The sequence below is a fragment of the Ranitomeya imitator genome, chromosome 1 (assembly GCF_032444005.1).
Source record: "Ranitomeya imitator isolate aRanImi1 chromosome 1, aRanImi1.pri, whole genome shotgun sequence".
Classification (NCBI taxonomy): Eukaryota; Metazoa; Chordata; class Amphibia; order Anura; family Dendrobatidae; genus Ranitomeya; species Ranitomeya imitator.
The window spans coordinates 716,323,567-716,347,522 of NC_091282.1; the positions used below are offsets into that span (position 1 = coordinate 716,323,567).

A 23,956-nucleotide genomic window follows, 5' to 3' on the forward strand; every position below is an offset into this window, starting at 1 on the left:
TCTGTGCAGCTAGCATGTCCGGGCAGAAACTGGCGTTGTTTGAGCCCAGGGTCAGCAGGAGGAGGAGAGGAGCAAAGTGTAGGCCGAAGCCTGCACTGGTGGCAGCTTTTGGTCAGTTGTGCCAGCGTGGCTTGTGCTGGACACGATGCCGACTACACAGCAGGGGAACAGCTGGCGTTGCTGAACCCCACTAACACATTGGCTGGTGTTTTTCTCTGTGCAGCTAGCACTTCCGGGCAGAAACTGGCGGTGTTTGAGCCCAGGGTCAGCAGGAGGAGGAGAGGAGCAGAGTGTAGGCCGAAGCCTGCACTGGTGGCAGCTTTTGGTCAGTTGTGCCAGCGTGGCTTGTGCTGGACACGATGCCGACTACACAGCAGGGGAACAGCTGGCGGTGCTGAACCTCACTAACACATTGACTGGTGTTTTTCTCTGTGCAGCTAGCAGTTCCGGGGAAAAACTAGCGGTGTTTGAGCCCAGGGTCAGCAGGAGAGGAGCAGAGTGTAGGCCGAAGCCTAGTTGAACCAATTTCAAAGGTTACCTTTAACCCCCCTCAGGTGTTGCAAGGTACAAGAGCCACACCTTGTGCAGCATTAATGCTGCACAAGTAAAAGGTTGCTCTATTTGTTTTGCTCCTTGCACACGCTGACTAAAACACGTACACTATTTAGCCCATTATACTGTCTAACAGTAGTGGAGGCGTGACTTGTCTTTTTAAGGAGACGCAGCACAGGTGTCAAAATTTGCACCTAGGTACTTACTGGGCGCAGATTCCTGAGCGTTGTTATTTGCTGTACAGGAGTCTGCGCTATTGTGATCCCTTGGCCATGCGCTGTGAGCGCTTCCTGTCTTCTGACCTCATTTCCTGTCGGCCGTTGCGGTTAGCGATGGACATGAATCCCAGACCCACAGTGTGTTTTCAAAAAATCACACTGCGTGGCTGGGATTCGTGGCCTTGTGCAGTAAATAGGTTTGCCGCTTACACATGTCCTTACACCTGCTCCAGACTGGGCGGCCTCAGCTGATCCCTTATCGCCTACCACGGCCAGGAGGCCGCACAGTCTGAAGAAGGCGGAAGGAGATGAGTTAAGACAGGCGAACATATGCACTGCTCGTGCCCATAAACCACACCCTCGCTGACAAAATAAATATGACAACGAGGGGCGTTGTTTCTAGCAGGGCGGATGCACAGGCGCAGCCAGCTAACCATGATGACAAAAGACGGGAAACGCTACCAAGGGGGGTGCTGCGTATCATTAGAAAGGAAAGTCACACCTCAGGGACAGTGGAATGGTCTCTAATGAGACACATTTTGTACGTGTTGAGTTCCACGTGGGCAAGGAGAAAAAGTCAGCCACCTTGTACAAATGCAGCAGTACTGCTGTACTAGGTGGCTGTTATACATAGAAACACCTGGGGGGTGGGGCCAGGTTCCCTTTAATTTCAGTTCATGTGCCTGCGTGGCGTTTGCAGGTCACGTTGCCGGCTACACAGCAGGGGAACAGCTGGCGTTGCTGAACCCCACTAACACATTGGCTGGTGTTTTTCTCTGTGCAGCTAGCACTTCCGGGCAAAAACTAGCGGTGTTTGAGCCCAGGGTCAGCAGCAGGAGGAGGAGAGGAGCAGAGTGTAGGCCGAAGCCTGCACTGGTGGCAGCTTTTGTTCTGTTGTGCCAGCGTGGCTTGTGCTGGACACGTTGCCGACTACACAGCAGGGGAACAGCTGGCGGTGCTGAACCCCACTGACACATCACCTAGTGTTTTTTCTGTGTAGACAACACTTCCAGGTGGCAACTGACAGTGTTGAAACCCAGGGAATCAAAGAGGAGCAGAGTGTAGGCCGAAACCTGCAGTGGAGCAAGTTGAAAGGGAACCTTTAACCCCCCCCCCAGGCATTTGTTGCTGAAAGAGCCATCTTGTACAGCAGTAATACTGCACATGGAAAATGGTGGCTCCGAAAATTATGCTCCTTGCAAACGCTGAAGTACACACTCATATAATGTGTCCCCTCACACCGTCAAACCATCCCGGAAGTGGGACTTTCCTTTGTAATGTGACACAGCACAGCCGCCATTCCAACCCCCTTGGTGCCGGGCGCCACCTCCTCAACGTTGTTTGGTTCTGTCACGGAGCCCGCGCTGTAATGTTATCCCTTGGCCATGCACAGTTAGCGGTGCCCGTCTTCTGACATCATGTAGGTGTCAGGCTGGCAGTGCCTGTGCGTCCAAGCTGCCCAAGATCCAACCTTGCAGTGTCATCTAATGTAGTCCCACTGCGGGCCAGGGATCCATGGGCATGCGCAGTGCATATCATCGCCTCTCACTCACCTCCTTCCTGCTTCTTCAGACTGTGCGGCGTCACGGCCGTGGCATGCTATTAGGGATCAGCTGACGCCGCCTAGTCTGAAGAAGCGTGAAGAAGGGGAGTGAGAGGCTAGTATATGCACTGCGCATGGCCATGGATACCAGGCCCACTGTGGGATCACATTAGACGACACTGCGAGGTGTGATTTCGGGCAGCGTGGACGCACAGGAGCAGCCAGGACGACAACAAATGATGTCAGAGGACGGGCAGCGCAAACTGTGCATGGCCAAGGGATAACATAACAGCGCAGGGTCCATGACGGAATCAAACAACGCTAAGGAGGCAGCGCACGGTGCCAAGGGGGTAGCAATGACGGCTGTGCTGCGTCACATTACAAAGGAAAGTCCCACCTCCGGGACGGTTGGACGGTGTGAGGGGACACATTACATGAGTGTGTAGTTCAGCGTTTGCAAGGAGCATAATTTCAAGAGCGACCTTTCCCTTGTGCAGTATTAGTGCTGCACATGGTGGCTCTTTCAGTAACAAATGCCTAGGGGGGGGGGGGGGGGGACAGGTCCCCTTACATTTTAGTTGTGCCAGCGTGGCGGTCGCATGACACGTTGCCGGATACACAGCTGGGGATCAGCTGACGTTACTGAACCCCAATAACAGAGGAGCGACTGTTGACTGTGCACACAGCACTTCCAGGCACCAACTGGCGGTGTTAGAGCCCAGGGACAGCAGGAGGAGCAGATTGGAGGTATTGCCGCACACACAGCTGGGGATCAGCTGACGTTACTGAACCCCAATAACAGAGGAGCGACTGTTGACTGTGCACACAGCACTTCCAGGCACCAACTGGCGGTGTTAGAGCCCAGGGACAGCAGGAGGAGCAGAGGAACAGAGTGTAGGCCGAAGCCTGATTGGAGCAAGTTGAAAGGAAACCTTTAACCCCCCCCTCCCCCCAAGACGTTTGTAGCTGAAAGAGCCATCTTGTGCAGCACTAAGGATGCAAAAGGAAAAGGTTGCTCTTTTAATTATGCTCCTTGCAAACACCGAAGTAAACACTAAAAATGTGTTCCTTTATACCGTTAAACCGTTCCGGAGGTGCGAATTTCCTTCGTAATGGGACACAGCACAGCTGTCATTCCTATCCCCTTGATGCCGTGCGCTGCCTCCTCAGCGTTGTTTTAAGCTGTCACGGAGCCTGCGCTGTTCTGTTAGCCCTTGGCCATGCCCAATTAGCGCTGCCTGTCTTCTGACATAATTTGGTGTCAGGCTGTCAGTGCCTGTGCGTCCACGCTGCTCCAGATCCCACCTCGCAGTCTCGTCTAACGTAATCCCACTGCGGGCCTTGGAACCATGGGCATGCACAGTGCATAACCTCGACTCTCACTCCCCTCCTTCCCTCTTCTTCAGACTGTGCGGTGTCACGGCCGTGGCATGCTAGGGATCAGCTGACGGCGCACAGTCTAAAGAAGGCGGAGGGAAATGAGCGAGAGCCCGAGGGGAAGATATGCACTGCGCATGCCCATGGATCCCAGGCCCGCAGTGTGACTCAATCAGAAGACACTGCGAGGCGGGATCTCGGGCAGCGCGGCCGCACAGGCGCAGCCAGCCTGACACCAAATTATGTCAGAAGACAGGCAGCGCAAATAGGGCATGCCCAAGGGATAACAGAACAGCGCAGGCTCCGTGACAGCTTAAAACAACGCTGAGGAGGCAGCGCATGGCACCAAGGGGGTAGGAATGACGGCTGTGCTGCGTCACATTACGAAGGAAAGTCCCAGCTCCGGGACGGTATAACGGTATCAGTGAACACATTTTAGAAGTGTTAAGTTCTGCGTGTGCAAGGAGCTAAACCAAAAGAGCTACCTTTTCCTTGTGCAGCATTACTGCTGCACAAGATGGCTCTTTCAGTAACAAACGACGGGGGGGGGGGACAGGTTCCCTTACATTTAGGTTGTTGTGCCAGCGTGGCGGTCGCAGGACACATTGCCGGCTACACAGCTGGGGATCAGCTGACGTTACTGAAACCCAATAACACTGGGTCGTATGTTTTTACTGTGCAGCCTGCACTTCTGAGCCGCAACTGGCGGTGTTGGAGCCCAGGAATAGCAGTTCAGGTGGTAGAAAGATGAACACAGCAGGAGACCTGGATGACACCCAATTACTTAATCAGGCAGAGGAGTGGCAAATTCCTGCGAGATCCAGGCCTGGTTCATTTTCAGGAAAGTAAGCCGGTCAACGTTATCGGAGGATAGTCGCATGCGACGGTCTGTTAGTACACCACCTGCGGCAGTAAAGACACGTTCCGATAAGACACTAGCCGCAGGGCAAGCCAGCACCTCCAATGCATACTGGCTTAGCTCTGGCCATGTATCCAGCTTAGAGACCCAAAACTTGAACGGGGAAGAGCCGTCTGGGAGTACAGTAAGAGGGCAAGCCATGTAGTCTGTCACCATCTGACGGAACCGTTGCCTCCTGCTGACTGGAGCCGCCGGTGATGGTGTAGACATTTGGGGCGGGCACACAAAAGTGTGCCAGAGTTGTGCCATACTGGGCTTGCCTTGGGCAGAGGCACTGCTTCTGCTCCCTCTTTGGGCAGAGCCTCCCCCACTGCCTCGACGCACTGAGCTGCTTTGTAAAGCACTAGCAGCACTCCTCTCAGTTGGACAGGAGAAGATGATGGAATTCACCAGTGTGTCGTGGTACTCCCGCAATTTACGCTCCCGGGTCAACGCAGGGATGAGGTTTTGGACGTTGTCCCGGTAGCGAGGATCGAGGAGGGTGAACACCCAATAATCAGGCATGTTGAGAATGTGGTCGATGCGGCGGTCGTTTCTCAGGCACTGCAGCATGAAATCCACCATGTGCTGCAGAATGCCAACTGGCCCAGAAACGCTGTCCCCTGCTTGAGACATGATCTCTGCCCGCTCGTCATCACCCCACCCTCGCTGTACACACTGACCACTGGACAATTGTGTCGCTCCCTCCTCTGGACGGAGCTCTTCCTCCTCCATTGACTCCTCCTCATCCTCCTCACAAATTGGCCCCTGCGTACCCCTTTGTGAGGAACCACGTGGCGCTGACTCTCCAGAAGCTGATGGAAAAGGTGACTCCTCATCCTCCACCTCTTCCACCACATCATCCCTTAACCCTTGCAAAGTTTGCTGAAGCAGGCAGATAAGGGGGACAGTCATGCTGACTAGTGCATCGTCTGCACTTGCCATCCGCGTGGAATAATCAAAAGGACGCAAAACCTGGCAGACGTCCTTCATAGTGGCCCACTCTGTGGTTGTGAAGTCTGATCGGCGCTGACTGCGACTTCTTTGCGCCTGATGCAGTTGGTACTCCATAACTGCTTGCTGCTGCTCACACAACCGCTCCAACATATGTAACGTGGAATTCCACCGGGTAGGTAGGTCACATATGATGCGGTGTTCCGGAAGGCGGGATCTGGCCAAGCTGGAACGCCGCAAGTGAGCACACTCTAGGCGGACCTTGTGCAGCAGGGCATCAAGATCCGGATAGTCCCTCAGAAAACTCTGCACAACCAAATTGAGCACATGTGCCAGACATGGGATGTGAGTGAGGTTGCCAAGGGCCAAAGCTGCCACCAGATTTCGGCCATTGTCACACACTACCATGCCTGGCTGGAGATTCGCTGGCAGTAACCACACATCGCTCTCCTGCTTGATGGCATTCCAGAGCTCCTGCGCTGTGTGGCTTCGATGCCCCAATGAAACTAGTTTCAAGACGGCCTGCTGACGTTTGGCCACGGCTGTGCTCATGTTGGTCATAGGTAAACGTTCACGGGTCCATGTGGAGGTGGACTGTGACGGATCCTGCAGAGAGGAATCAGAGGAACTGGTGTAAGAGGAGGAGTCGATGCGTACAGACTGGATTCCTGCAATCCTTGGAGTGGGCAGGACACGTCCTGCGCCACTCGCACGATCTGTACCTGGCTCAACAACATTTACCCAATGGGCAGTGAGGGAAACATATCACCCCTGTCCATGCTGACTGGTCCACGCATCGGTGGTGAGGTGGACCTTGCTACTGACGGCGTTCAGTAGCGCATGTTTTATGTTTGCCTCAACATGCCTGTGCAGGGCAGGGACAGCCTGCCTGCTGAAGCAAAAGCGGCTGGGCACCTTGTACTGTGGGACTGCCAATGCCATCAAGTCACGGAAGCTGTCAGTCTCCACCAGCCTGAACGAGAGCATTTCCAGGGACAACAGTTTGGCAATGCCTGCATTCAGAGCCTGTGCTCGGGGGTGGTTGGCCGAGAATGCCCGCCTTTTCTCCCATGCCTGGACTACCGATGGCTGTAGAGTAGACTGGGAGTGTGAGGATGACTGGGAAGGTGGTGCTGTGGGTGGAATTACACTAGGTCTCTGGACAACAGTGGAGGAAGAGGCAACACGAGATAAAGAGGTGGTAGCTGCCGCTGTTGGTTGGCCTACGTCTTCACTGTGTTTCTGTAACTCCACCGCGTGCCTGTTCCGCACATGTTTCCACATATTTGTGGTATTGAGGTTGCTGACACTTTTACCTCTTTTTACTTTCTGATGACACAGCTTGCATTTGACAAAACAAATGTCATCTGCAACTGTGTCAAAAAAGGACCAGGCACTGCAAGTCTTGGGAGCGCCCTTTTTGGCTTTGGAAAGAGACAGGCTCCTAACGGGTGCCAAAGTGGAGGCTACAGGCTCCGCAGTCTTCCCCCTCCCTCTCCCTCTTTGGCCCGTAAGGGGAAGCTCTTCCTCAGAGCTGCTCCCACCACCTTCCTGTTCCTCACGCCACGATGGGTCAAGGACCTCATCATCTCCACTACCCTCTGCCACCAACTGCTCCTCCTGGGTAGTCTCGGCAGCACAGTACGAATCAGAAAGCGGCACCTGAGTTTCATCATCAGATGCGTACTGCGCTGTGGTCACCGGAGGCACTGGCCCACCTGCCTCTTCAGAGTCAGAGAGATAAAGCTTTTGGGCATCACTTCACACTGCCTCTTCTTCCATTTCTCCAATGCTGCTTGGCTGGCCCCCTGTTTCCAAGCCAAGAGATTCAGAGAACAGAAGTAGAGACGGCTCCTGTCCTGGGCTCTCTGACTGCCTGGCCAATTTGGCAGGTGGTGAAGAGACAGATGGCTGCTCTCCAGTGCTCTGTGCCTGAGAGGATGTGGCACTAACTGAAGTCGATGCCGAGGCGTTAGCTGCCATCCACCCGACAACGGCTTCAATTTGGTAGCAGCGGTGCACGGCGCTCTCCGACAAAGCTGCGCATGAAGGACTGTTCCCTGCTGAAACTGAGTGATGACGAGTCACCGGCGCCCGCAGCAGGCACAGAATCACCACGTCCTCTCCCTGCTCCTCTCCCTGCTCCGCGCCCACGCCCACGTGCCTTACTCCCTCCCCTCTTCATCTTGGTTGACAGATAAAGATAAGCAGAAAAGTACTAAGGCCTTAGTGTGCTTATTCCTGAAATGCTCCTCCTAGCAGGTGTAAGAAACACTAATGTTGTAAATTGTGGACTAAACTTTATTATTTTTCAAATGTGGCCTACACAAGTGTTTAGTTGTGTTTGGTGAACTTAACTTTTTTTTTGGTGCAGATCGGGCTACAGAGCTAGTTTAAATCACACGAAGACCGTGCAGACAGCCGTAAACGGCGCTGCAAGGCCAAAAAACCCTCCTCTCGGTTATCCTATATAGTGTTTTTCCACTATTTAGCTGGATACGAGTGGAAAGACACTAATAGGAATTTTTTTTTTCAAATTTTAAACTGGCTGCACTATTTGAAAAAAAGGAAATTGTTTTTCAAGGTATGAGGCAGTAACGCACCCTGAGCTGAATCCAACCGGCTATGGCTGCACACAGACTACAGGGCGAGCTGCGCTCACACAGAGACCGTGCAGACAGCCGTAAACGGCGCTGCAAGGCCAACAAACCCTCCTCTAGGTTATCCTATATAGTGTTTTTCCACTATTTAGCTGGATACGAGTGGAAAGACACTAATAGGAATTTTTTTTTTCAAATTTTAAACTGGCTGCACTATTTGAAAAAAAGGAAATTGTTTTTCAAGGTATGAGGCAGTAACGCACCCTGAGCTGAATCCAACCGGCTATGGCTGCACACAGACTACAGGGCGAGCTGGGCTCACACGGAGACCGTGCAGACAGCCGTAAACGGCGCTGCAAGGCCCAAAAACCCCCCTCTAGGTTATCCTATGTAGTGTTTTTCCACAATAGAGCTGGAGACTGGTGGAAAAACACTAATAGGAAATTTGAGAAAAAATGTGCAGCAGGCTGCACTAAGAGCAAAAAAGGACAACTGTGTGAGGCAGTGTGAACCCCCCCTGAGCTGAATACAACCGGGTATATGGCTGCACACAGACTACAGAGTGAGCTGCACACACACACACACACACACAGAGACCTTGCAGAACGCTGTTAAAACAGCGCTGCAAGGCAAGAGCAAGGTGAACAGTGAAGAACACACAGCGTTTTGCTAAATTAGCCTTTGGAAAGGAAAATAAAGCAATTAGCTAGCTCGACTGGCCCTCAGTTAGAACACAGCGTCCTGTCCCTAACTGAAATCACAGCAGAGTGAGCGCAAAATGGCGGCAGCGTTTTTTATAGTGCAGAGTGACATCATTTCAGCAGCCAATCCAAGCCTTGCCAGTACTTACATGCCCACCATGCTAAACAGGATGTGCCCACACTTCCAATCATTCCTCATTGGCTGCTGCGTTCAGTTTGAATTCTGGGAACTTCCGATTCCGGTATCCGATACGCGGGAAGTATCGGAATTCGGTATCGGAATTCCGATACCGCAAATATCGGCCGATACCCGATACTTGCGGTATCGGAATGCTCAACACTAGTCAGGACTCATTGATGACCATTTTAAAACAGTCAATTTTTTTCTTTTTCAATCATTCCTGTGTACTTTTTGATGTGTTCTTTGGGTCATTGTCTTGCTGGAGCACCCATGATCTTCAAATCAAACCATGTTTTCTTACACTGGGTATGACATTTCACTTTAAAATCTGTTGATAATTCTCTAATTTCATGATTCCTATAATACTGTCAAGGCCTCCAGTACCTGATGCAGCAAAGCAACCTCACAGCATTCTGGATCCTCCTCCATTGCTTACCTGTTGTTAGGGTGTTCTTTAACTTATAAGCTTCATTGTGCCATCTGTAAACATACTGTTACTTGACATTGCCAAAAAAAGCTCTATTTTTGTTTTATCTGTCCACAGTACAATTTCCCAGGAGGATTGTGGTTTGTCACGCTACTCTTTGCCAAAGATCAGTCATTCCTTTTTATGTAGTTTCTTGAGCAATGGTTTCTTCCTTGGTCTTTGCGTGTGCAACATATTGTACTTGTTGAAATCATGACTCCAAAGTGTTCCGGATTGGCCTACAGGTCTTTGCATGTATGATGCAGTGTCTTTTCTACCATTCGCACCAACCTTCGAAGACCTCTCTTGTCAATTTTCCTTTTCCCCCATGTCCAGGAAGCTTCCTGTTCCATGCTTGGCAAACTTCTTAATAACATTGCGCACCATTGAAACTGGGATACCAAGGTCTTTGGAGATGGCCTTATACCCTTTGGAAGTCTTGTGCTTGCTAATTTAATAGCAGTTCTGATGTCCTCAGAAAACTCCCTACTGAAGTAGTCATTCATTGGCTAATTCAAGTCACATGGGTCCCAACAATTAATCACAGGTGATTCTCATTTGTGATTTACCACAAGTGAGACAATGTGTTTCCATACTAATTTAATGTATGGGGTGCCAATACCACAACAAGCTTTTTAGGTTTTTCTATTTTCCCTCACATTGTTTTTTGTTTTAAATTGTTTATCATTTGCCTTTTTTGCATTTAACACAAGTGTTCTATACAAAAAACTTTAACTTGATTCATTTTTTCCAGGAGATATTCCACATTATGGACTTAACCTTCAGGGGTGCCAATAACAATGAGTAGGACTGTGTAGGGACTACTTTAGGGACATGCTTCACTGAGAGGGGTACGCCTTTATCACTACTTATTGGGGTGTTGACCTCCAAGGTCAGATGGTGGTCAAAATGTTTTAGGAGCTTATTAGGGTCAGTGGTTAGACTAATGACTTGTCCACATTTTTCCTTATACTGCACTTATTAAATTTTGTTCCTTTAACCCCTTCAACCACAAGTTGGTTTTCACTTTCCTAGCAAGGCCAAATTTTCCAATTCTAACAAGTGTCATTTTGTGGTAATAACTCTGGAATGCCTCAACATATCTCAGCAACTTTATAGCTTTCACGCCACATTGTACTTCATGCTAGTGGTAAATTTTAGTCAATATGACTTGTTTATTTCTGAAAATATTGAAAAATTTGTCAGTGTGAAAATTTAGCAATTTTCAAACTTTGTTTATGCCCTTGAACCAAATAGTTATACCACTCAAAATGGATAATAAGTTACACTTATCACATGTCTACTTTATAATAGCATAATTTTTTTAAATATACCGTAATTTTTGTTTGTTAGTAAGTTAATCAGCATTTTTTTATTTTCCCAACAAAATTTAAAAAACTAAGTTCTTTCTAGGGACCATATCACATTTCAAGTGACTTTGAGGGGCATATATGACAGAAAATACCCCAAATTTACATCATTTAAAAAATTGTAGCACTCAAAATCACATTCAAGAAGTCTATTAACCCTTTAGGTGCTTCAAAGGAATTAATTTTTTTTTTTTTTTTGCCCCAATGTGTTGGTTTTCATAAGGGCAGCAGAAGAACATGGACCATACAATTTTTTGTAATGTCTCCTGAGTACACGGACACCCAATATGTGGGAGAAAACTGCTTTTGAACCACAGTGCAAAGCTCAGAAGGAAGAAGCGTCATATTGGAGTTCTGATTTTGCTGGACTGGTTTGAGTCACATTTGAAGTTATTGAGGTGCCACAACAGTGGAACTCCCCCAAAAGAAAATAAAGACGGTACTTTTTACCACAAAAAAAAATGTTGCCCCAGATTTTACATTTTGACACTGGGAAATGGGTAAAAATGGCAACAAAATTTGTCCCACAATTTCTGCTGAAAATGGTAATTACCTATATGTGGCTGTACAGTAATTCTTAGCCACACAGCGACACTCTGTAGGGAAAGAGCGCTATTTGACTTTTTGGAGAACAAATTATAATAGAATAGTTTGCGGACTCCAGATACAGAGCCCTTAAGTAGCAAAAGAGCAGAATGTCCCCTCAATTGATCTCATTTCGTAAATTCCACACCTCTGGGAATTGATCTCCTTTTGCTTCTCACAAAATTAGAATATCATTGAAAAGTTAATTTATTTCAGTTCTTCAATATAAAAAATGTAACTCATATATTATATAGTCATTACAAACAGAGTGATCCATTTCAAGTGTTTATTTCTGTTAATGTTGATGTTTATGGCTTACAACCAATGAAAACCCAAAAGTTATTATCTCAGTAAATTTGAATAATTAACAAAAAACAACTGCAAAGGCTTCCTAAGCATTTAAAAAGGTCCCTTAGTCTGTTTCAGTAGGCTCCACAATCATGGGGAAGACTGCTGACAGGACAGATGTCCAGAAGGCAGTCGTTGACACACTCCACAAGGAGGGTAAGCCACAAAAAGTCATTGCTAAAGAAGCTTGCTGTTCAGAGTGCTGCATCCAAGCATATTAATGGAAAGTTGAGTGGAAGAAAAAAGTGTGATAGAAAAAGGTGCACCAAAAGGTGCATCAACCAGGATAACAGCAGCCTTGAAAGGATTGTTAAGAAAAGGCCATTCCAAAATTTGAGGGTATCCAGGACATGGGCTACAAGTGTCGCATTCCTTGTGTCAAGCCAATCGTGACCAATAAACAACACCCCAGAAGCATCTTACCTGGGCCAAGGAGAAAAAGAATGGGACTGTTGCTCAGTGGTCCAAGGTGGTGTTTTCAGATGAAAGTAAATTTTGCATTTAATTTGGAAATCAAGGTCTGAGTCTAGATGAAGAGTGGAGAGGCACACAATCAAAGATGCTTGAGGTCTAGTGTGAAGTTTCCATAATCAGTGATGGTTTGGGGAGCTATGTTATCTGCTGGTGTAGGTCAACTGTTTTATCAAGACCAAAGCCAGCACAGCTGTCTACCAGGAAATTTTAGAGCACTTCATGCTTCCCACTGCCAACAAGCTTTTTGGAGATGGAAATGTCATTCTTCAGCAGGACTTGGCACCTGTCCACACTGCCAATAGTACCAATGTCGGGGTCGTCACGACAATACCCTTCATCCACCAGTCATTCCAAATCAGATTAAAAGCAGTGGTACCGGAGTGAAGAATGAGTCAGACAAAAGCTGGTTCAAACTCAGTCTGCTTATGCTTCCACACGTAGTGGTAACCTCACAGCAACTACTGAACTTTATTTCCTGATACACAATATTACATGATCTATTGGGGGAAGGTGTGTAGAGGGTGGGGATAGGCGGGGGTTAAGCAATGTATCTAGTATTCAGTCCTTCTGGTTGGTCTGACGTCATCTGATGAATCTTTCTTTGTCCGCATCTTGTTAAGTTTCGAATTCCAGAGAAATGATACTTGTCCTTCTGGAATGTGTAACTTGTTCCTTCAGCCGAATGAAAGTGGGGCAAAGGTGAATACTGGCAGCCATCTAAAATACAATTACATATGCATTCGCAAGCGAAGGGGAAAAACTTATTGTTTCACAGTATAAATATATATAAAGTACAAAAGAGTATAAAGACGTATATTTTTACCTTGACACCAATACCAGTTTTAAAAACAACAGTATCACTGTGCTTGATTTGCCAGCATACTCGTCTGACCTTAACGCCATAGAGAATCTATGGGGTATTGTCAAGAGGAAGATGACATCAGACCCAACAATGCAGATGAGCTGAAGGCTGCTATGAAAGCAACCTGGGCTTCCATAACACCTCAGCGGTGACGCAGGCTGATCGCCTCCATGCCATGCCGCATTGATTCAGTAAATAATGCAAAAAGAGCCCCGACCAAGTATTGAGTGCTTTTATTGAACATACATTTCAGTAGACCAACATTTCGGATTTTAAAATCCATTTTCAAGCTGGTGTTGTAAAGTATTCCAATTTACTGAGAGAATGACTTTTGGATTTTCATTTGCTGTAAACCATAATCATCAACATTAACAGAAATAAACACTTGAAATAGATCACTCTGTTTGTAATGACTCGATAAAGAGTTTCACTTTTTGTATTAATGAACTGAAATAAATTTAACTTTTCATGATATTCTAATTTTGTGAGAAGCACCTGTATGTAGTGACTATTTTAACTCCATGGGTGTTCTCCAGAAACAAGCAGCAGTGGATGTTGCCAAATGAAAATTGCAAATCTGCCATTGTAGTACCCAGTACATCACATTATGCCTAAGTCGTGCTTCTGGAGACACAAACCCTTAAATTAAGTGAGCTCTCATTGCTACAGAAATGCCAAGCTTGTGGATGCTAAATGTAATTTAGTCACACTTGGACTCAGAAGGGAGGTGGCATTTGGATTTGGGAATACGGAATTTGATGAATTTCTTTTGGCTGGTGAGGAGCCATTTTGCGTTTCCAGAGCCTTTGTGCTACCAGTAACGTGGAAGCCCCCTATATTTCCATTGACAGATGGACGGACCTGAGTGAGGACTTGCTTTTTTGTGGATTGATTTGACACTTTTACTTGGAATATTTTACCTTTGGTGCACTTCATGGTTTCAGTCTAAATCTGACGGGATTAAAATGAAACCCCTGAGGAATCCATTCACTATTGGGAGGCAGCAGAGTTAATCTGTATTCCATCTGGCCACTGTTCAGTTGTGTCCTTTTCAGAAGCTCACAAAACTGTGGCCGACCGCGCTTTTATACACTCTTAAAAAGACTAACGGTCACAGGTTAGACAGCATCTACAGTGCCTCCATCTGCCTCATTATAGGGAATCATCCATCAGGGGTTCCGTCTGAATCCCGTATTTCAGAGATTTACACAAAGACCCCAGTGTTGGTGCTCGTTGTAGAGCGCTGGATAAATGTGAACCAAGCCTTACTGTGATCTTTGGGAGGCAGAATGAACAAGTCAAAAGCAGGTGAAGAATTGGTTTTATTTATTTTTTTACACTTTTCCTTGTGCATTACACTTATAAGTGATTAAACAAGTTTATTCTTTTTTTATGCTTCAATGGTGTTACACACTAAAAATTATTTTTTACAAAATAAAGTTTTAGCATTGCTACATTTTGAGTTATAATTTTTCTATATTTATGCCGACAGTCAAGTGAGGGCTTGTTTTTTGCGGGACGAGTTGATGTTTTTATTGCTATCATTTTTGGGCACATAACATTTTTTGTTAGCTTTCTATGCCAATTTTTGGGGTGCAGAATGAAAAAATATATATACATTTTTTTCCCTTCACCATGTACTAAAGGTGATAAGGCAGCTTTATTCTTCGGGTCAATACGATTATAGCAATACCACATATATATAATGTTTTTATTTTTTTATGCTTTGCAGCTTTTTGACAATAAAAACATTTTTTTAGAAAAACTTTTTTTTTTTTTTTGCATTGCTATATTCAGAGCTAGAATTCTTTTATTTTCCACTGATTGAGTTGTATGGTGGCTTGCTTTTTTGCGGAATAAGAACACATTTTCAGCAATACCAATTTTATTTAAATTTGTTTTTCATGTTTTATTTCACTGTTTGTTCGGCTGTATGATAAAAAAGCATAGTTTTTTGGCATGTATTTAGTTTTTTTTTTTTTTTTACGGTGTTTGCTGAAGGTCATTCAAATGTCCATTTGAGGGAACACAATGCAAAATAGGATGTACTGGTACATCCAATGATGATAAAAGGTTAAACCGAGGGGTGTCAGTGGATTTTTCTTAAAGGCCACATGAGACCCTGATTGTGGAGGGCCGAATCAATAGGCTGAAATTGATCTGTTCAATGTTAATCTTAAAAAAAAAAATATATACCTATTATTCTATATTTATTATTTAACCTAATATTAAGCACAATTTAAGAATGCTGATATCTCACTGTGTGGCTAGCATATATGTATCGATATCTCACTGTATGAGCCCCCACACAGCCCCTCTACAGACAGTATGAACCCACAGTCCTTTTTAGACATTTTAAGCCCCCTATATCAAGTATTACCCCCACATAGCCTCTTATATACAATATGAGCCCTCACGTAGCCTCCTATGTACATAGAAACATTCCATACACATATGAAAAAAAAAAAAAATAAAATACTTCTACCTCGCTCCCATACTCCTTGCCCTCTGGTCTCCGCTGTATTGTCTCTCACAGCAGACACAATGTAGTAACGTCATCACATCTGCTGTCTGTTGCACATGCCGATTAGTGGAAAAAGGAGCTGATGGCTTCGTACTTTGGGATACTGTTTTCATCCCTTCGGCTGTCTTTTGGTGTGGTCTGCAGGCTGCACTTTGCCCAGCTCTGCTTTAAGTTAATTTTCTTCCATTCTATATATGTGTTGCTTCCTATTTGGCTATACTTTTAAATATTTGAATAAAATTTATACATTTTAATGCTAAGTGGGTAGTTTAGTTCTCTTTAATTCTCGTCTTTCTTCTGATGTGTACCTATTATACAGGCACAACACCACTGCTGGTGCCCTGATATACCGAATTCCTATTCATTCATGTCTAAAGGTACCTTCACACATAACGATATCGTTAACGATGTCGTTGCTTTTTGTGACGTATCAACGATATCGTTAAGGAAATCGTTGTGTGACAGCGACCAACGATCAGGCCCCTGCTGGGAGATCGTTGGTCACTGAGGAAAGTCCAGAACTTTATTTCGTCACTGGACTCCCTGCAGACATCGCTGGATCGGCGTGTGTGACACTGATCCAGCGATGTCTTCACTGGTAACCAGGGTAAACATCGGGTTACTAAGCTCAGGGCCGCGCTTAGTAACCCGATGTTTACCCTGGTTACCAGCGTAAAAGTAAAAAGAACAAACACTACATACTTACCTTCAGCTGTCTGTCCCCGGCGCTCAGCTTCTCTGCACTCCTCCTGCACTGGCTGTGAACGTCGGTCAGCCGGAAAGCAGAGCGGTGACATCACCGCTCTGCTTTCCGGCCGCTGTGCTCACAGCCAGTGCAGGAGGAGTGCAGAGAAGCAGAGCGCCGGGGACAGACAGCGGTAGGTAAGTATGTAGTGTTTGTTTTTTTTTTTTTTACTTTTACGCTGGTAACCAGGGTAAACATCGGGTTACTAAGCGCGGCCCTGCGCTTAGTAACCCGATGTTTACCCTGGTTACCCGGGGACCTCGGGATCGTTGGTTGCTGGAGAGCTGTCTGTGTGACAGCTCTCCAGCGACCAAACCGCGACGCTGCAGCGATCGACATCGTTGTCGGTATCGCTGCAGCGTCGCTGAGTGTGAAGGTACCTTAAGGGGAAAGGTTTCTCCTTATGGAGAGTGACATGCCAGCTCTGGCTTGTCAAGGTAAGGAGGCTTATTCGCCGTGCAATGCTCCTCTGGGAAATTTAATATGCAAATTGCCTCTTTAGAGAAAAAGGACTTTTAATTTGGCTCTTATCCTAAGTCATATTGCAAGACTCGTTAAAGGGTCGATTGTGACTTGTAGGATTGCTACTTGCAATAGGTGGCGCTATAGAGCTCAAGTACTCTTTTTCTTTGAAGAGGCAATTAGCATATTCATTCACGTACACTCCCCTTAGTGAAGACATACAGCTGTATTTTACTAATACTATAAATAGGGCATACTTGTCCAGCAGTGCATATGACATTTAGTTCCATACAGTATGCATTCTGTGCCCCATTCGGGTCAGCAAAACAATCCGGTGAATTACCACTTAAAGAACAGACCTCCATTATCACAATTTTTTGCTGTTTTCCTGGGACACAACACCACTGCCCTGTGCAAAGAGAACCACACGATTGTCAAGAAAGGGTTTGTTGGTCCTCCTTAATTTTTCAAGCTGTTCTGGTTTAATCAAAGCGGAGCCCTGGCTGCTATGGGCAATAAAGACAGGTCGTATGAGTGCGGTATGATGGGCATATACTGTACAAACCACACAGTGAAAAGTATATAAATAGTTATAGTATATAGTATAGGAAATAGTTTGTATTGTTGGTTATGTACTTTGTACTCGAGTGACCATTTTCTATGTTTTTGTTTTTTAACAACTGTATTTTCTGGCTCTTAAATGTTTAACTAAATTACCTTTTTAAGCTCTGCATTCTCTAGTAACCAATGTATTACATACGGATGTGTCTCTCTCTCAAAAGCAAACCTGTTTTGAAAAATTGTTTGCAATGTTTTCTGAACAAAAATGGTTACTTGTCTTAATTCCGACCAGATGCAAGTTGTTTAGTCTCTTGCCAACTGCCAGATAGACATTATTAATTGAGGGCAATTTGATGATGATGATGAGAGAACCCCGCAGAATTACCATTTAATGACCCATGCCACATTACATGGAAATTTTTCCCCTTGCTCGCGCACAAATAGAATTGCTCTATGACTACAAAACATTGTTGGGAAAATATGATGCATTATTAAGTCCTAGAAAAAAGTGGAGAGGCATTTTATCAGCCATCGGTTTCATCTGTGCTCCAGATCCCTAATACGTTGACTTCATTAGAAAGGAGAGATTAACATTAGTCGAAAAGTTTACAATATGGAAAATAAAATCTGTCTTTATGCCGCTTGTTTTTTGTGCATTGTTGCCAATGTATACAACTTTGCACATGGCTTAAGTCAAAAGCTGGGAATGGATGCTCAGAACACACAGTTTATCATTCAAGCCATTAGTTTATTCTTTGTTCTTTTTCTTGCAAGACTTATTGGCAAAGCCATTCTTCACAACATGTATTTTTGTGGATTCTTGTAGTGATAAATGTTCAGTGGAACATTAAGTTTATAATCCAAGGTTCCATATATGGTGCAGAGAACATGAAGATACCTATGTAACTGATGACATAGCAAAGGCTAATTCTGCCCTTTTACGTTAAAGCCAAATACTTCCACTTTTTCCCCTCAGATACTTTAGGCTATGTGTACACGTTGCGGATTTTGTTGCGGATTCACAGTGGTTTTTATGCGTGGACTTGCACCAATTCTGCAATGAGTGCTCAGGCAATGTTAATAAATGGGAATCCAGAATTGGTGTGCACATGCTGCGGAAAATTCCACACTGATTCTCAGCGTTTTATTTTCCGCAGCATGTAAATTCTTTTTGCGGATCTGCAGCATTTCTGCACCCATTGACTTGCATTGAGTCAGTCAAATCCGCAGCTAAACCGCAGGTGTAAAAGGGTCTGTAAATTCGCTGCGGATTTGTGTGCCAAAAATGCTGCAGATAGGGAGGAAAAGAGTGTGTGGGAGGAGAATATGTGCGTGTCTGTCTGTAGGTATGTGTGTGTATCTGTGGGTGTCTGTGTGTGTCTCTCTGTTTGATTGTGTGTGTGTGTGTCTGTTTGTTTGTGTCTCTTTGTGTGTGTGTGTCTGTGTGTGTGCTGGTCTTTGTTGGTGTCTGCGGGTGCGTGCGCGTGGCTGTGTGCAGGTGTTTGTGTGTGTGTGTGTGTGTGTGTGTGTGTAGCCAGGCATCATCTGTTGGGACTACTGCTCCCATCCGTCTGTCTGGTGTCACATATGACAGTGATGGCATGAGCCGATGATGGGGCAGTAGTCCCATCATCCGGCGACTGTGTTCAAGTATAAAAAAAACACATACAACATTCATACTCCCCAAACACCTAATTCCCCGACGCCCTCGATCTCCTGCAATAAAAATAAAATAATAAACCACCATATATTTACTTTTCCGCCGTAGTCCATTTAATATCGAGTGTTCCACCACGATCTCACATGTAGAACAGTCACATCAGGAGATGTGACCGTTCTATCCGGCTCCGGCGATACACTGACAGGAGGTATCCTCCTACAGTGTATCACTACGCCGCCGTGAGAGCTCACCGCAGCTCGTGCTGTCAGAAAATTCTCACGCAGCGGTGCCGTGAGAGCATGAGCTCTGGTGAACTGTGTTTCGCCGGAGGCCGTATAGAGCAGTCACATCTCCCGATGTGACTGTTCTACATTCGAGATCATCATGGGGTACTCGTTATTAAATAGACTACGGCAGACAGGGAGTATGATATGTTGGTTTATTAATATTTTGTTGCAGGGATTTGGGGATTATGCGATGCAGTAAGTATGGTTAATTAAGATTAATTAAGGACTTTATTCTGGCAGTGTCTTTATTTACCATATAACTATAAGATTAGCAATGGATAGGTGTCTTATTGAGGCGTCTCCATTACTAATCTGTGGGCTTAATATCACCTGACAATACACAGGTGACATCAACCCCACAAATATTACCCCACTTGCCACCGCTACAGGGCAAGTTGGAAGAGCGTGAGGGTAACTGTCAGAATTTCTGGGGCGGCTGAGAGCTGATGTTTCTAGCCTGGGTGGTGCCAACATCTATGGCCCCTTCTCAGTCTAATGATATCAGCCTGCAGCTGTCTGCCTTTGATGGTTCAATTTTATAGGTGGACCCCATGTCAATTTTTTTCCAGGAGTTCCCCTGTAAATTAGCCAGTAAAGGCTAAGCAAACATCTGTGAGCTGATATTAATAGCTTGGGAACCTTTATGGCTATTGGCTCCTTCCCAGAATATTAACATCAACCCTCAGCCATTGGCTTTACCTCTGCTGGTTAAGAAAATTGCATGGGAGCCCACGCAACCTTTTTTTAGAGTATGTTCCCATGGTTAGGAACTGGCAGCGCTTTGAGCGTTGCACATGTCCGCTCCGCAATTGTGTTCATTGAACCATGCGGAATCCCCGCTCTCAATACATTGTACTGGGATGTTTATCTGGAGGAGACTGAGCGTCTCCGCAAGATAAATTGACATGCTACAGTCTGGAAAGACGCGCCGCATGTCCGTCTCCGCAGGGAAGCCACGGATGCAGGTGCACACATAGAGATGGGATTTCTTCAAATCCCATCCACTATGCTGCAACATCTGGCTGGATACAGCAATTATGGTAGAATCACAGTTTTCACTCCTGCAGATCTAGCAGAGCTTTGTATGCTGTGCTCTGTATAACCCCACCCATACCACTGATTGGCAGATTTCTATTTACAGTTGTCGGTAACAAAAGGCAGTTGATCAGAAGGCACAAGACATTTAGTCCAGGCAGTGATAATCTTCTGCTAATAAAACATTGATTTTATTGAAACAGCAGCACACAGCCTAGTGACACATCTCTGGAATCAGCATCTTATCCCATAAATCATGTTCCTCTCTGATAACATATCAAAAACCAAAGACCGTTTCCCTTTAATGCCCTGTCATTGGTGAAAAAATGGATTTTGGATGTATAATGATCAACTATGGAAGTAATATAGTTCTAGATTTGTTTCCTTTTTTTCAATCATTTTAATACACGCAAAATTTTTTGCTGTATTTGAAATGGTCATTCCATGGAATTATATAAAATTTCTAAATCAAAATTCTATAATCCTTTTTGTACTGATGTTAACTAATGGAATAATCTTCATTTGTTCCAGGTATGTAGCAACTAATTACTCCTCAATATTAAAGGGAACCTGTCAGCTGAATTTGGCGGGACTGGTTTTGGGTCATATGGGCGGAGTTTTCGGGTGTTTGATTCACCCTTTCATAACCCGCTGGCTGCATGCTGGCTGCAATATTGGATTGAAGTTCATTCTCTGTCCTCCATAGTACATGCCTGCACAAAGGCAAGATTGCTTTGCGCAGGCATGTACTATGGAGGACAGAGAATGAACTTCAACCCAATATTGCAGCCAGCATGCAGCCAGCGGGTAAGGAAAGGGTGAATCAAACACCTGAAAACTCCGCCCATATGACCCAAAACCAGTCCCGCCAAATTCAGGTGACAGAGTCCCTTTAAAGGGAACCTGTCACCTGAATTTGGTGGGACCAGTTTTCAGTCATATGGGTGGATTTTTCGGGTGTTTGATTCACCCTTTCCTTACCCACTGGCTGCATGCTGGCCGCAATATTGGATTGAAGTTCATTCTCTGTCCTCCGTAGTACACGCCTGTGCAAGGCAATCTTGCCTTGCGCACGCGCAGTATGCTTTGCCCAACTGCAGGCAAAGCCAAAAAGCATTAGTGCGCATGCGCTGGCACACTGTGTCCCGGAATTGTTTTGCTGAGTTCTGGGACTGATCCCTCACTTTGCAGGATTGTGGAAAGCATACTTATGTTACACATGTTTTTATTTCATACTACTTTTAGACCTAATACTATCTAATAGACCTGACAGAATAACAAATCTGCAGGTGGTTGGGCATTTAGGAAATAGCGACCACAATATTGTGCAGTTTCACCTGTCTTTCACTAGGGGGACTTGTCAGGGAGTCACAAAAACATTGAACTTTAGGAAGGCAAAGTTTGAACAGCTTAGAGATGCCCTTAATCTGGTAGACTGGGACAATATCCTCAGAAATGAGAATACAGATAATAAATGGGAAATGTTTAAGAACATCCTAAATGGGCAGTGTAAGCGGTTTATACCTTGTGGGAATAAAAGGACTAGAAATAGGAAAAACCCAATGTGGCTAAACAAAGAAGTAAGACAGGCAATTAACAGTAAAAAGAAAGCATTTGCACTACTAAAGCAGGATGGCACCATTGAAGCTCTAAAAAACTATAGGGAGAAAAATACTTTATCTAAAAAACTAATTAAAGCTGCCAAAAAGGAAACAGAGAAGCACATTGCTAAGGAGAGTAAAACTAATCCCAAACTGTTCTTCAAATAAAATATCAATAGTAAAAGAATAAAAACTGAAAATGTAGGCCCCTTAAAAAATAGTGAGGAAAGAATGGTTGTAGATGACGAGGAGAAAGCTAACATATTAAACACCTTCTTCTCCACGGTATTCACGGTGGAAAATGAAATGCTAGGTGAAATCCCAAGAAACAATGAAAACCCTATATTAAGGGTCACCAATCTAACCCAAGAAGAGGTGCGAAACCGGCTAAATAAGATTAAAATAGATAAATCTCCGGGTCCGGATGGCATACACCCACGAGTACTAAGAGAACTAAGTAATGTAATAGATAAACCATTATTTCTTATTTTTAGTGACTCTATAGCAACAGGGTCTGTTCCGCAGGACTGGCGCATAGCAAATGTGGTGCCAATATTCAAAAAGGGCTCTAAAAGTGAACCTGGAAATTATAGGCCAGTAAGTCTAACCTCTATTGTTGGTAAAATATTTGAAGGGTTTCTGAGGGATGTTATTCTGGATTATCTCAATGAGAATAACTGTGTAACTCCATATCAGCATGGGTTTATGAGAAATCGCTCCTGTCAAACCAATCTAATCAGTTTTTATGAAGAGGTAAGCTATAGACTGGACCACGGTGAGTCATTGGACGTGGTATATCTCGATTTTTCCAAAGCGTTTGATACCGTGCCGCACAAGAGGTTGGTACACAAAATGAGAATGCTTGGTCTGGGGGAAAATGTGTGTAAATGGGTTAGTAACTGGCTTAGTGATAGAAAGCAGAGGGTGGTTATAAATGGTATAGTCTCTAACTGGGTCGCTGTGACCAGTGGGGTACCGCAGGGGTCAGTATTGGGACCTGTTCTCTTCAACATATTCATTAATGATCTGGTAGAAGGTTTACACAGTAAAATATCGATATTTGCAGATGATACAAAACTATGTAAAGCAGTTAATACAAGAGAAGATAGTATTCTGCTACAGATGGATCTGGATAAGTTGGAAACTTGGGCTGAAAGGTGGCAGATGAGGTTTAACAATGATAAATGTAAGGTTATACACATGGGAAGAGGGAATCAATATCACCATTACACACTGAACGGGAAACCACTGGGTAAATCTGACAGGGAGAAGGACTTGGGGATCCTAGTTAATGATAAACTTACCTGGAGCAGTCAGTGCCAGGCAGCAGCTGCCAAGGCAAACAGGATCATGGGGTGCATTAAAAGAGGTCTGGATACACATGATGAGAGCATTATACTGCCTCTGTACAAATCCCTAGTTAGACCGCACATGGAGTACTGTGTCCAGTTTTGGGCACCGGTGCTCAGGAAGGATATAATGGAACTAGAGAGAGTACAAAGGAGGGCAACAAAATTAATAAAGGGGATGGGAGAACTACAATACCCAGATAGATTAGCGAAATTAGGATTATTTAGTCTAGAAAAAAGACGACTGAGGGGCGATCTAATAACCATGTATAAGTATATAAGGGGACAATACAAATATCTCGCTGAGGATCTGTTTATACCAAGGAAGGTGACGGGCACAAGGGGGCATTCTTTGCGTCTGGAGGAGAGAAGGTTTTTCCACCAACATAGAAGAGGATTCTTTACTGTTAGGGCAGTGAGAATCTGGAATTGCTTGCCTGAGGAGGTGGTGATGGCGAACTCAGTCGAGGGGTTCAAGAGAGGCCTGGATGTCTTCCTGGAGCAGAACAATATTGTATCATACAATTATTAGGTTCTGTAGAAGGACGTAGATCTGGGGATTTATTATGATGGAATATAGGCTGAACTGGATGGACAAATGTC

The 23,956-nt window shown here is 45.2% G+C and overlaps 1 protein-coding gene across 3 annotated transcripts in view; it reads left to right on the top strand.

Annotated features, from left to right (window-relative positions):
* Positions 1–23,956, top strand: part of FMN1 (formin 1) — a 429,179-nt gene that overhangs the window by 260,845 nt on the left and 144,378 nt on the right. The window lies entirely within an intron of this gene.